This window comes from Schistocerca nitens, chromosome 6, assembly GCF_023898315.1.
Source record: "Schistocerca nitens isolate TAMUIC-IGC-003100 chromosome 6, iqSchNite1.1, whole genome shotgun sequence".
Taxonomy (NCBI): Eukaryota; Metazoa; Arthropoda; class Insecta; order Orthoptera; family Acrididae; genus Schistocerca; species Schistocerca nitens.
This window is the reverse complement of record NC_064619.1, coordinates 262,588,504-262,602,586: the sequence shown is the minus strand read 5'-3', so window position 1 is coordinate 262,602,586 and position 14,083 is coordinate 262,588,504. Positions and strand designations below refer to the sequence as shown.

The following is a 14,083-nucleotide window of genomic DNA, read 5'->3' as shown; positions in this document are numbered from 1 at the left end:
AGTTCCTCTGACCGTGTGTTCCTTGTGTGTTGTAGGCTGTGTGATCGACGCAGCGTACTGTAAGCAGAAGAATGTGCTGGTATAAGAGCAGATATTCATGACGGGAATAAGTCCAGAGTGTGCTCGTGTGCGGCGAAGCAGATGACAACAGTCGAGAGACAGCGCGGTGTACCAGAGCAAGCACCCTCACAGATGCCAAACACATCACACAACATTTCAAGCCTTTTTGTGCGTTTGGGTCCTTTCAGACAGACGAACCTGCAGGTAGGAGGACCGTGTTCTATAGCATACCAACGGCCTTGCCGCAGCTGTAACACCGGTTCCCGTCAGATCACCGAAGTTAAGCGCTGTCGGCCTGGGCTAGCACTTGGATGCGTGACCGTACGGTCTGCCGAGCGCTGTTGGCAAGCGGGGTGCACTCAGCCCTTGTGAGGCAAACTGAGGAGCTACTTGACTGAGAAATAGCGGCTCCGGTCTCGGAAACTGACATACGGCCGGGAGAGCGGTGTGCTGGCCACATGCCCCTCCATATCCGCTTCTAGTGACGCCTGTGAACTGAGGATGACACGGCGGTCGGTCGGTTACGTTGGGCCTTCATGGCCTGTTCGGGAGGAGTTTATTTTTAGTTTTAGTTTAGTACTATAGCATACTTAGACGAAGCTTCATGCAAGTGGCCCGCCAAAATGGAGTAATCCAAAGTCCGATTACGTGTATCCTGCAGGATAATCGCTACTATCACTATCACCTGCAGTCCCATGGAGGCCACTTCGAACATCTGTTGTGGCATGGATGCGATGCAGCTCTTACTGTGTTCGTGGATGATTTGTTGTCGTTGTATGCACACCATCCCTTTCCAGACATATGTTCATCGGCCCTATTTACCTCTATTTCGAGTCAGGAACCTGTCCCTGTAGTTTGTATGTTTTATTAATTTCACCCTATATACACTACAAATAATGATTATCTTAAGTTGCCTTATTAGTCTTAACTCTCGAGAAAACAGCGGCTGGTAGTGCATGTAAAGTCTGTTGTTCTTAGACCGTGATTTCTTGCCTCCGACGCATCTACTTCAGTCCTCCGACTATTCTACGGAAAGCAATAAAATTCTCTGTTTTTCTGTTCCGCTATGCTTTCCATGTATGCTCCATGTTTTAACTAACTATACTGACAATGTAACCATTAATTAACGCATTTACCACGAGAATTATTAAGGCTTCGGATATCAAATCTGAAGAACTGTAGCAGTTCTGCTAAAGGTGTGAATTGATATCTAGATCATCTAGAAAAGTTTTTCAGCTACACAATGTAGAGAGTACAAAAATTTTGTTACCGTGAATAGGTCAATAAGGTTCAAGTAAGTTCAAATGTGATTGTTCTTTAGCTGTGTTAAACCAGAAAGGAAACACGAGGGTCGTCAGCGCACGTAAACTAACGCTGACTGATGATACTTTTTAAATAAAATGCGTCTCTGGTAATAAATATTTGCATTTCACCTCAGAAAAGTCTTGTCTACACATAATTATTTGTATAGCTTTTGCGAAAAGCAGCCACTCCAACTAACTTGATTTAAAAATAGTTTTCCACTTTAATGAACAGTTTTGATGCAGTCAAGTAAAGCTTTTTTTTTGTGTGAAAATTTTCAACTTTTCCCTCGCCAGTTAAAGACACATGTCCTCACTCGCAAGGCCCTTCATTAAAAACCTCAGTGCCCCTGTTAGTGAGACTTGATGTGCTCCTGAGCACTTGAGCAGTACTGGACTAAAACAAGAGCTTTGTGAGCAGTCTCTTTTGTAGATCAAACGCAGATTCCCTGTATTCTGCTAAAAAATGAAACCCGTTTAGGCTACAACTGAGCGTATGTGGCCTCCTCACTTCATTCCGTACTTAGTGTTTCTCCGGAGTATTTGTTTGGCATGTCTGACTCTACATGCGACTGTAGTCAAAGGATATCACGCTACTACCTTACCTCAAGTGCGTAACTTCGCAACCGTCTACACTGAGAGATAATCTCGAAACTTTGCAGTTGGTTGATACTTCTTTTAGACCGAACTTGCTATTACGAGAATACTCTCGTAGATCTAAGACAATAGTACCAAAATTTACTTGGATAAAACGAAATCGTACAACATAAACAAGAACGGTCTTATTATACTTCCCTCTGGTTCATCGGAAATTATGTCAGTGTCTGTACTTGATTCTCCATTATAGAAAACATGCTACGTAATGCGTTTCAAGTTTTCGACCCAGCCGCAAACCTGCCATAATAAATCGTCGATGTGATTTTGAACTAAAAGCTTTTTGAAAATTTAGAAACATCGAAAATATCCGGTTTATTCTTTCCATGACGTACACTGATCAGCCAGAACATTGTGACACCTACCAAATGGCCGGCATGTCCACTTTTCGAACGGGTAACAGCGGCGATCGTGTAGTGGCATGGAAGCAGAGAGACCTTGGTAGGTCGCTAGAGGGAGTTGGCACCACATCTGCACACACAGGTCATCTACTTCCCATAAATTCCGAGGAGGGGCGAAGAGCTCTGACGCCAAGTTCGATCATGTTCCAGATGTGTTCGACTGGGTTCTGACCTGTGGAGTTGGGGTGCCAGCACATCTATTGGAACTCGCCACTGTGTTGCTCGAACCACTCCATCACAGTCCTGCTGTGTGATATGGCGCATTATCTTACTGAAAAATGCCGCTACCGTCGGAAAACATGGTCGTCATGAAGGGGTGCCTTCGACCAGTGAACGATATTCCTTGGCCGTCATGGTGCCTTGCACAAGCTTTACTGGACCCATGGGTGTCCACGTGGATGTTCCCCAAAGAGTATTGGAGCCGCCGCCGGTTTGACTGCGTTTCGCAGTTTTGAAGGACGTGTTTCCCAGGAAGACGACGGATTAGCGCCATTCTATCGGCATGATGAAGAAGGTATTGGGATTCATCAGACCATGCAACGGTCTGCTACTGCGTCAACTGGCCAAATCAGTCGCAGTCACCGATGTCGTGATGTTAACATTGGCACATGCATTCAAAAGAAAATGTTCAAATGTGTGTGAAATCTTACGGGACTTAACTGCTAAGGACAAACATACACACCCATGCCCGAGGGACGACTGGAACCTCCGCCGGGACCAGCCGCACAGTCCATGACTGCAGCGCCTTAGAACCGCTCGGCTAATTCCGCGCGGCGGCACATGCATTGGTTATAGGCTGCAGAGAGGCATCCTCGGGGTGTTCGGTACACTGTGTGTTCAGACACACTTGTACTCTGCCCAGTATTAAAGTTTGATGTCAGTTCCGCCACAGTTCGCCGCCTGTCACGTTTTACGTCTGCCCGGCATACGACGTCCGAAATCTGTAAAAAGGATTGAGTGCCCAGTTCCACCACGCCAGGATGTGGTTTCACCTTGCATTCGCCAAGTGTTGAAGATACTCACCACAGCACTCGGCGAACACCCGGCAAATTGTGCCGTTTCTGATACGCTCGTGCCGAGCTATCGGCCTTTCACAGTCTTACCTCGGTCAAACTCAGATAGACGGCGTGCCTTCCACATTATACACACGGACAACGACTAGCAGTCATTCCTTGCCAGGTGACGCTGCTATGGCCTGGATGGGTTTATGTCGTTAGTAGATCCGTGGCCATAGTATTCCGGCTGATCAGAGTATGTGAAGAGAGCAAGTTGAGCTTCACACGAACGATATGCTGGTTTCTATAAACAGGTGTCTGCGCAGACTACAAATCTTCACGGATATCCGCAGTCACAGCGGTTGGAATTATTTTGCGGTTAAAAGCCCACGCCGATGCGAATTTTCATGTATGTACCTTTGGATATCCTCAGTAAATAACACTTCGTGGTTAGAAGTTGAAGAAGAGCGTTAATATTCAGATACGATCAGTAGCAATAATTATTATTTGTAAATAACAGATTTCAGCTATCAGTCGTCCGTTTTAAATTTTATTGGCAGACCTTGAAAGGTCTCTGTTGGATTCCTTTCATGTTAATTTCTTAAATCTCTCATTTACGGCATAAATTCCTCTTCTAAATTTACTGTGGCGTTGCTGACTCTCTGGGAGGAGAATGAGTAGTGGAACGTGTTACTTTTACACATAAACAAGAACGATCTGTCACACTACTACACTTTAAAACACAGTTTATATGTAATTCATGTCACACAGTCTCATACGGAACGTACATCCGCTTTCTTTTATATACTGCATATGATAAGATACTGTCATCCCCCTTCCCTTCTGTGTGAGAGGATGAATGAGCAAATGTATTTCTAGTTGCATGCTTGAGGGTAGCAGACAAGCCTGTCTGCTAGAGAACAGTAGGACCAACGTCGGAACAGGTAGCTACGCTTTCTAAAAGCAGAGAGGTTTTTATTCTTAGTATGGTCCTGTCCGTCCCTTGTCATGTTGGTATAGGAAGCTGCCCCTCTGGCCACTTCCGTTTGTATTTGTGAGCCACCCTCAGGAAGGGACCACGGCAGTCTGTCCGCGGCGAGCGTCTGAAGTGGTAAGATCTCCGGCTAAGCGCGTGTCTGCTAAGTCCGTAGGACAATGGATTTCTTAAGTTCAGCCTAACTGAAAATTTAATCACCTTTATTTCAGGTTTAGCTCTAAAATATCTAATGTTATTTTAAATCGCAAAGCAGTGTGATTCGAGTGTACAGTTCAGAATATCTTCCGGTAGTTGCTTTGTCACTACTTTGTGAGTAAAGTGGAACCATGTGTTGATCAGTAACTCTAAGATCATCAATCTTAAATGCGAATGTGCATGAGATTATAACGTCTCGTCTTGACAATATTTTTCAATATAGCAACTTTTCTTTATGTTCAACCCACGTGGGGTGTACTTTGTGAGACCAGTACCACGTGCTTATACAATTGTTTGACCCATCAGGTTAATAGTAAGACGATAGTAACCAGTTCGAGGTTTTTCTTTTGAAAAATGCTTTTCGATCTAATTTATTTTAATTATCAAAATTATTGTGGAGTTACACTCTTTGTGTAAACCAAGTTGACCACGTGAAGCATGTGGTGTAATCATCAAAGTATCCCTCAGCTATTCTTTTCGGGAAGATTTCACAGAGAGTTAGTATGAATTTAGTATACCAGTGGGTGGTAATTACATGACGGACAGGATTGCGCTACGAACGTAACTCCTTTGGGTGAAAATTGAATCGGTTGGTTGTGGTTACTTTCCTCTTGCATATGTTTCAGCTTTCTTCGTGTGTTGTTTTATGAATGCAATGTTGTATGCAGTCTCCCAATCTTGGCTCCATATTTGATGTGTTCCATAAGATTAGAAACTCACATTTTCACAATCCTAAAGAAGGCAGCAGTTTAGTTATGAATCAAGTTTAATATGCTGAAATTTTAAATGTCAAAATAAATGTCTAAATATAAACTGATTTATTTCTTTTTATTTAAACTTTCTTTTATATATATATATATATATATATATATATATATATATATATATATATATATATATATATATATATATATATATATATCTCACCGGTTGTCGTATGACTGTTAAAAGATTATAATTAATGTTAGTCTGATTGGGAATTTGGTAAGCTAGACTAAATACCTGGTGAAACAGTTACTCAGTAATGCAAGGCTAACTTCCCCACATAGCTCACAGCTTTTAACCCGCTTTTATTGAATATCAGCACCGTAATCAGTACAAATTAAAGCAACAACGTTACAACCTAGATTTCAGCTAGAAATAAGCCATTCCCAATGCACTATCATTTTTTATCAATGCATGTAATGTCTGTTGGTCGGGCTTCATCCACCGTTCATTGAATACGAACGAGAGGCCCGACCAACAGGCATTACATGCATTGATCAAAAATGATAGTGCATTGAGAATGGCTAGTTTCTAGCTGAAATCTAGATCTGCCAATAAAATTTAAAAAGGACGACTGATAGCTGAAATCTATTATTTACAAGTCAATATAACAGTCGCTGCGGGCAACAGCCTTCTGAATGGAAGGTATCCTGATGAATAATTATCATATTTTAATTCACTATTATCCTCTACTCGGGACAGAGTGCCACTATATTGGTTGGAGTGTGCAGTACACTGGAAACGGCAGTCACGTTATTAACATCTGCTGGCACTAAGTATGAAGATATGCTCTTCTTCCTGACTTCCCGCAGAATTACACCTGCATTCTGTTTCCGTCATACCAGAAGCTGCCTTATGCATGTGGTTCCCGTTTCATATGCATTAACACCTGTCGCTTGTGCACATACCGAAAACTCCAAAAGTGACATGAAGGCCATTCTAGGACAGACACATCTTTGGAATTTTCACTCCTTATACTGACTATCTTTACGTTTCACATGCGACATTAATAATGTACGGCGTAAAATGAATGAATCGCTCAACATTTCTTTTAACATACACTGCCTGACAAGAAACTGAAGCTTCCAGAATACTTGGTCGGATGTAGATATAACTTCGTACATACACACAACATCAGCAGATATACAAATGATTAGATTTGCAGTTCTCTGTGACAGCTAGAATAGGTAGCAGAGTGCATTAGTGTCCGTGTACAAGCCCTACCAGGCCCAGCAGCGTTTATTAATAACTCCCCGATTCTGTAAAGAATAGAATTTCCATGTATCAAACAGTTTCAAACTTCTGATTGCTTTACAAATGTGTTAAATGTTTAGCGTTATGCATATAGGAGAGAAGAAGTTTAAAAAGGGTTGAAATTATGTTTAATGTTTGTTGGTAGTCGCTAAGCGCTCTCGTCATCAAAGACTGCATAATACAGTCTGGGTAATTTGCGCTCCGTTTTAAGTACAAGTTAGTTTTTCTCCCAGCTGAATGTTTATGACGTCGTGTCTCCTAAACTACGTGTACAGCTACATTCAGTGTTGTATCTGGGTATTGTTTGCAAAATATGTTGCGAGTAGAGTTTCAGGAGTAATAACGAACTAATGAATTAAAACGTCATGTCTGATGCGACAGCTTCACTACATGAACGGCGAAAGTGTAATAAGTGATAAACTATTTTCCGCTGCATCATTTTGCGGAGGTTGCAAGTAGGAAAAAGTATCTTAACGCTTTGAAATTTCGTTTAAAGTTTGTTGCAAGTAACTAAGTGCTCTCATTCTCAAATACTGCTTGAGTTAATTCTTTATATCTGCGCTGTCTAAAGACATACACAGTTTGCAATGGTAATACAGGCTGATAATGAATGAGGTAACTTTGATGGCATAACGGTGCGTCACTGTTATCCTAAGTACTCATATGTTAAACTTTCGACATTAGATTATACTTCTTCATTAGCATAATAGAATTCTTAATTTAAAATTCGGTCATTGATTGTATGAAATATTGAAGTAATATTTTTTCCCGGCAACATCCAATTGGAACAGGATGCCATGATCCGGGTTTAGTAATATAGGTAAAGGGGTAGGGTGAACAGCGACAGATGTTGAGTGACATCGCTGAAGGACACGGAGATGCCAAATACTCGTGTGAGACCACGTTTTGAGGACCTAATAGACTTTGGAAGGGGCCTCATTATGGGTCTCCATTAGGCGGGCTGGTCCAGTCGTGCAGTATCCAGACTTGTGGGCCATTCGAATGTGGCAGTGGTCCGATATTGGACTGCATGGGAACGTGAGGACAGGAGTACTCATCGTCAAGGCCCAGGTCTGACGTCTGACAGCCGCAAGGCACGATCGCCGTATTGTATACTAAGCCCATGGTAACCGCTTCACATTTGCGCCTGCCATCTGAGGACCAGTTATGGACTGCCTGAAACATTCTATGTCGTCTCGCAACATTCCTTAGACACTAGCAGCAGCCGAAGCAGGACTAAGGAATTGCCGTCACTTGCACATGTTGCCATTAGCACCAAAACTCAAACGACTGTGTCTTGGGTGGTGGCGTGACCGGGAAGTGTGGACTGGTGACGAATGGCGTCGCATTACATCTACATCTACATCTATACTCCGCGAGCCACCTTACGGTGTGTGGCGGAGGGTACTTATTGTACCACTATCTGATCCCCCCTTCCCTGTTCCATTCACGAATTGTGCGTGGGAAGAACGACTGCTTGTAAGTCTCCGTATTTGCTCTGATTTCTCGGATCTTTTCGTTGTGATCATTACGCGAGATATATGTGGGCAGTAGTAATATGTTGCCCATCTCTTCTCGGAATGTGCTCTCTCGTAATTTCGATAATAAACCTCTCCGTATTGCGTAACGCCTTTCTTGAAGTGTCCGCCACTGGAGCTTGTTCAGCATCTCCGTAACGCTCTCGCGCTGACTAAATGTCCCCATGACGAATCGCGCTGCTTTTCGCTGGATCATGTCTATCTCTTCTATTAATCCAACCTGGTAAGGGTCCCATACTGATGAGCAATACTCAAGAATCGGACGAACAAGCGTTTTGTAAGCTACTTCTTTCGTCGATGGGTCACATTTTCTTAGAATTCTTCCTATGAATCTCAACCTGGCGCCTGCTTTTCCCACTATTTGTTTTATGTGATCATTCCACTTCAGATCGCTCCGGATAGTAACTCCTAAGTATTTTACGGTCGTTACCGCTTCCAATGATTTACCACCTATGGCATAATCGTACTGGAATGGATTTCTGCCCCTATGTATGCGCATTATATTACATTTATCTACGTTTAGGGAAAGCTGCCAGCTGTCGCACCATTCATTAATCCTCTGCAGGTCTTCCTGGAGTACGTACGAGTCTTCTGATGTTGCTACTTCCTTGTAGACAACCGTGTCATCTGCAAATAGCCTCACGGAGCTACCGATGTTGTCAACTAAGTCATTTATGTATATTGTAAACAATAAAGGTCCTATCACGCTTCCTTGCGGTACTCCCGAAATTACCTCTACATCTGCAGATTTTGAACCGTTAAGAATGACATGTTGTGTTCTTTCTTCTAGGAAATCCTGAATCCAATCACAAACCTGGTCCGATATTCCGTAAGCTCGTATTTTTTTCACTAAACGTAAGTGCGGAACCGTATCAAATGCCTTCCTGAAGTCCAGGAATACGGCATCAATCTGCTCGCCAGTGTCTACGGCACTGTGAATTTCTTGGACAAATAGGGCGAGCTGAGTTTCACATGATCTCTGTTTGCGGAATCCATGTTGGTTATGATGAAGGAGATTTGTATTATCTAAGAACGTCATAATACGAGAACATAAAACATGTTCCATTATTCTACAACAGATTGACGTAAGCGAAATAGGCCTATAATTATTCGCATCTGATTTATGACCCTTCTTGAAAATGGGAACGACCTGCGCTTTCTTCCAGTCGCTAGGTACTTTACATTCTTCCAGAGATCTACGATAAATTGCTGATAGAAAGGGGGCAAGTTCTTTAGCATAATCACTGTAGAATCTTACGGGTATCTCGTCTGGTCCGGATGCTTTTCCGCTACTAAGTGATAGCAGTTGTTTTTCAATTCCGATATCGTTTATTTCAATATTTTCCATTTTGGCGTCCGTGCGACGGCTGAAGTCAGGGACCGTGTTACCATTTTCCGCAGTGAAACAGTTTCGGAACACTGAATTCAGTATTTCTGCCTTTCTTCGGTCGTCCTCTGTTTCGGTGCCATCGTGGTCAACGAGTGACTGAATAGGGGATTTAGATCCGCTTACCGATTTTACATATGACCAAAACTTTTTAGGGTTCTTGTTTAGATTGTTTGCCAATGTTTTATGTTCGAATTCGTTGAATGCTTCTCTCATTGCTCTCTTTACGCTCTTTTTCGCTTCGTTCAGCTTTTCCTTATCAGCTATGATTCGACTACTCTTAAACCTATGATGAAGCTTTCTTTGTTTCCGTAGTACCTTTCGTACATGATTGTTATACCACGGTGGATCTTTCCCCTCGCATTATAATCAGCGGTGTATTCAGATTCTGTACTACCCCAGATGACCGGAGTAGGCGAGTATGACGGCGACCTAGGGAGAGGTCCCGTTATTACAATGTTTTGGAAATGCAGTGGCAAGTTACTCCTGGTGTCATGGTGTGCGTTAGGACTGTCAGTAGTGTAAGTGGCGTGAATAAAAGGACGCTATGTGCAAGAAGCATGAAGCGCCCTTTGAATGTATCCTGATAGCTAAAAGAGCCACGCGCACTTAGAATAAGAAAATGCTATTTGACACTGCAATCAATATAAAAGATAGGGCCGCCACCAACTCTAGCCACACGACAAAGAAGAGGTAGCACTGAGTCGGAAAATTACTTAATTTATTAATAAGAAAAACTCACAAAAGAACATTCATTGTAAAGTCATTGATAAAGAATGGGATGTAGTTATTAATATGATCCAGGCATTCTTCCCGTGAATCAAATATTGAGTAAAGTAAAGAGGGCGTGAACACCATGCGTAAGTGCAGCCTGCAGCAAGATTCGTGAAAACACGATATATTCCAGAGCATTTGTTTCAGATAAAAAAAAGGACACTAATCACTACACCTGTGCACATGGAAACGCTATAGGTGGGCCAACAAGGAAAACTACAAGGTAAATGGCGAAGGTAACGGCGACGTAACATCGGTACACAAGATAAGATTGAAGGCCAAATTATTTATTCCTTAAAACATTGATGTAGTGCATCTATAGACTGCTGTTGCATGCTAACTACGTACAATTGCTTGTGAAATACTACACGTTTCATAACAGACTCGCGTGCCCAGTCGGTCCGCGGAGACAATTTCTATGGACCGTGGCCAAATTTTAATCACATGAGACAAAGAAAATTCACAAATCACAAAAATTACCAAGATCCGGAAAAGATTAGAAGCATACACACACAGTTGTAGGCACATAAACATTCACACTGAACCGAGGGCACTTCAACATATGCAACCCCTTTGTGCTGCGTTCCTCTCACGGATCAAGGTAAAGACTGCATTGGGAATCAAACTGAAAGTCTACAAAAGCCTTGCATTCCCTGCTGCAACCCAGCAAATAAATCTTTATAAGACGAAATTCGAGACCAAAAGGTAAAAGCTCCCCTCTCTATGTGACAACGCGCCACGCGGTCAGTCCAACTCACCCTTCTTCGACTGGAGCACAGCTGTGTACGCTTCCCGTACCGGCGGCAGACTGCCTCCCGCTTCTCCAGCCTCTTCCACGCTCCGCGTGGACCGGAAAACCCCAGGATGCCATTTCCGGCACCAACCTAACGCAGGTGGATTTCTCACAAGTAGCGGAAACCTCTTTGCCGACTTGACCAGTACGAGAGTTGGCAATGAAAGGTGGCTACAGGACCCTTTCAATAGTTTTAAAAATATAAGGAATCAGATATATCGGTATTTAAAAACATTACCTTTATCGGTTCTCGCTATAGCGGGAGAGCCGGCCGGAGTGGCCGGGCGGTTCTAGGCGCTACAGTTTGGAGATGCACGACCGCAACGGTCGCAGGTTCGAATGTTGCCTCGGGCTTGGATGTTTGTGATGTCCTTAGGTTAGTTAGGTTTAAGTAGTTCTAAGTTCTAGCGGACTGATGACCTCAGAAGTTAAGTTCCATACTGCTCAGAGCCATTTTTTTTATAGCGGGGGAAGGTATCGATATATGTCGATGAAAAAAGTATCAACGTACCGGCCTATAAGAATACCGGTTTCACACTGTAGATACACTGCCGCTTTTAGAGCTGTATATTTCATTATTGATTTATTATTAGATATCCTGTACATCAACAAGCTAGCCGCCCGCTTATCCCCCTTAAAGCAAGGACTGAAAGGAAAGAACTGCACGTTCCTGCTCGGCGATAGTCACTTTGCTGATAGTGGTTAAGTGGCACAATGAAAGGTATCCGATGGGGTCAGTCGTACGGTTCGCCATATACCGGTTTTGTCCGGAACACGTCATGTCGACTTCAGTGTCTTTTCGTTCCTGCAAACTTCAACGGACTAGCAGTTGTAGTGTCAAAATTGTGACGTGAAAATAAACACTGCATTTTCTGTCAGTAGCGCCGAGCACCGATTACGTCAGCATTTCCCCTCACACGTCGCCGGCCGCCGCGAGGATTAATCTTGTCATTTAGATTATCGGTCATCATTATCAGCATATGTTTTTAAAGAATGCCGATGTTAAAAAATATCACACCAGTTGCGTTCAAAATTGTTTCTTAACGCAAATGGTCTGCTGTTTCTTCACATCGGAAATCTTGTTATTCCATTCGTACTGCCACTACCCAGTGCAATCGGACTTCTTATTTATTCAACCTACACTTGTTGCACACGGTCAAAGAGAAAGACAGGACATGAGGAAACCTCAAAAACTAGAATGGCTCCCACACAGAATGAAATTAAAATTATGTTTTACTACATTTTCAAACGAACAATTTCATTCATTTGACGAAAACTGTTAAAAAATGTGACATATAGTACTTATATCGATACTGCCGTTTCGATATTTACGTATCGGTAATGTATGTCACCGACATACATCGATATTTCGTAGAAAGGTATCGAGACATCGATATACTGAAATGACTCCAGGTCACAGCTGGTAGTGGCTGAGGGAATTCTAACGGCACAAAGGTACGTTCTCATATGTTATCTCTTACGCGACAGTATCGTGGCGCTATTTTTCACCAGGAGCATGTCCATGCATACGCGGCACGTTTTCTATGAACAGTCTGCGCGATGTTGAGGCATTCCCGTGGCCAACAAGATCCCTAGATTTGCCCGATATAACACGTCACCTCCATCATGGTGCCAGTGTCTTGGAAAACAAGGACCAGCTACAAGAGCTACGCGTCAATTTGTCTCAGGAAACGATACGACAGCTTCCTAGCCTCATCTGTACAAGCATTCAAGCCAAAGGGCGTTTAACGTCATACTGATAAGTGAGCTCACACTGCCAAGTTCTTTGTAAATGTGACTCGATATTGTAATCACTGAAAGAACAGCATTTAGCGTCTCGATCCATGAAGTTTTATTTTTTTTTCCTCCTACTTTCAGTGCGCTTTACTCTTTTTCCAGGCAGTGCGTTTACAAGTACTTGTTATACACTGAAGATAGTATGATAACCTAGTCTGACATTATCAAGAAGTAATGTGCGTTTGATGAACGAACTACATAAAAAGTATTCGACAGAATAGAAATGTGGCGACAACGTGCAACGACTGCATTTGACGTCCCAGTGTTGCAGTAACATCTGCAGAAAAATTCGCAGAATACCTTTCAGTATATACGACAGATATCTGCAACTTGTGATACGATATTGCAGTGCCTACGCTATTAAGAAGCACAATGGACAGGCTTGCATGTCCGAAGGGACATTGTATCATACTTCTTAACAACACAAGCGTTGCAATATCGTATTTATTCGTCGATTCCAGGCAGTGACTACCAATCAGCACGTCGTCCCCTGCGCGGGAATTATATAATGAGCTTGATTGCAAATTGTCGCATGAACGACGACAGGTCTTGCTGTGGGTCGTGCACGGGTAGCTCACCGTGTTCGGTCACAGGGCTGACTGCTCTCTTTAAAATGACCAACTGGAACACGTATCACGTGATGTTCGCGTAAACTAAATGCCGAGGAAAATAATGGCAATAAGAAAGAGAAGAATAAGAAGAAAAAGAAGAGGCCATCAAGCCGACCGCTCGCGTCAAGCGGGAACTCAGTTATCGAGTATCGATCAGACACCAATTTTCACTATCGTCATTACCTCATACAACTAATGGTTATACGTTTTCGTAACTGCGAGTACGTATCATGAAACTTATGGGTCCTATCACTAATACGTCGGGCTATGCTGTATTGAGAAGTAGCAGAACCGAGAACAGCGAGAAACATAACTTCAGGTTTGGTGATATCGAAGTAGATGAAGATAAGGAATTCTGCTACCTAGGCAGCAAAATAACACATTACGATCGGAGTCTTCTATGGCAGCCAAGCGCAAATACAGGTTCCCTGTTACACAGGGTGGTCCATTGATAGTGACCGGGCCAAATATCTCACGAAATGAGAGTCAAACGAAAAAACTACAAGGAACGAAACTTGTCTAGCTTGAAGGGGGAAACCAGGTGGCGCTATGGTTGGCTCG

General features: G+C 42.9%; 1 pseudogene; it reads left to right on the top strand.

The window, feature by feature from the left end:
* The first annotated feature begins 289 nt into the window (after positions 1-289).
* LOC126191856 (5S ribosomal RNA) lies at positions 290-407 on the top strand (annotated as a pseudogene).
* Positions 408-14,083: the final 13,676 nt, after the last annotated feature.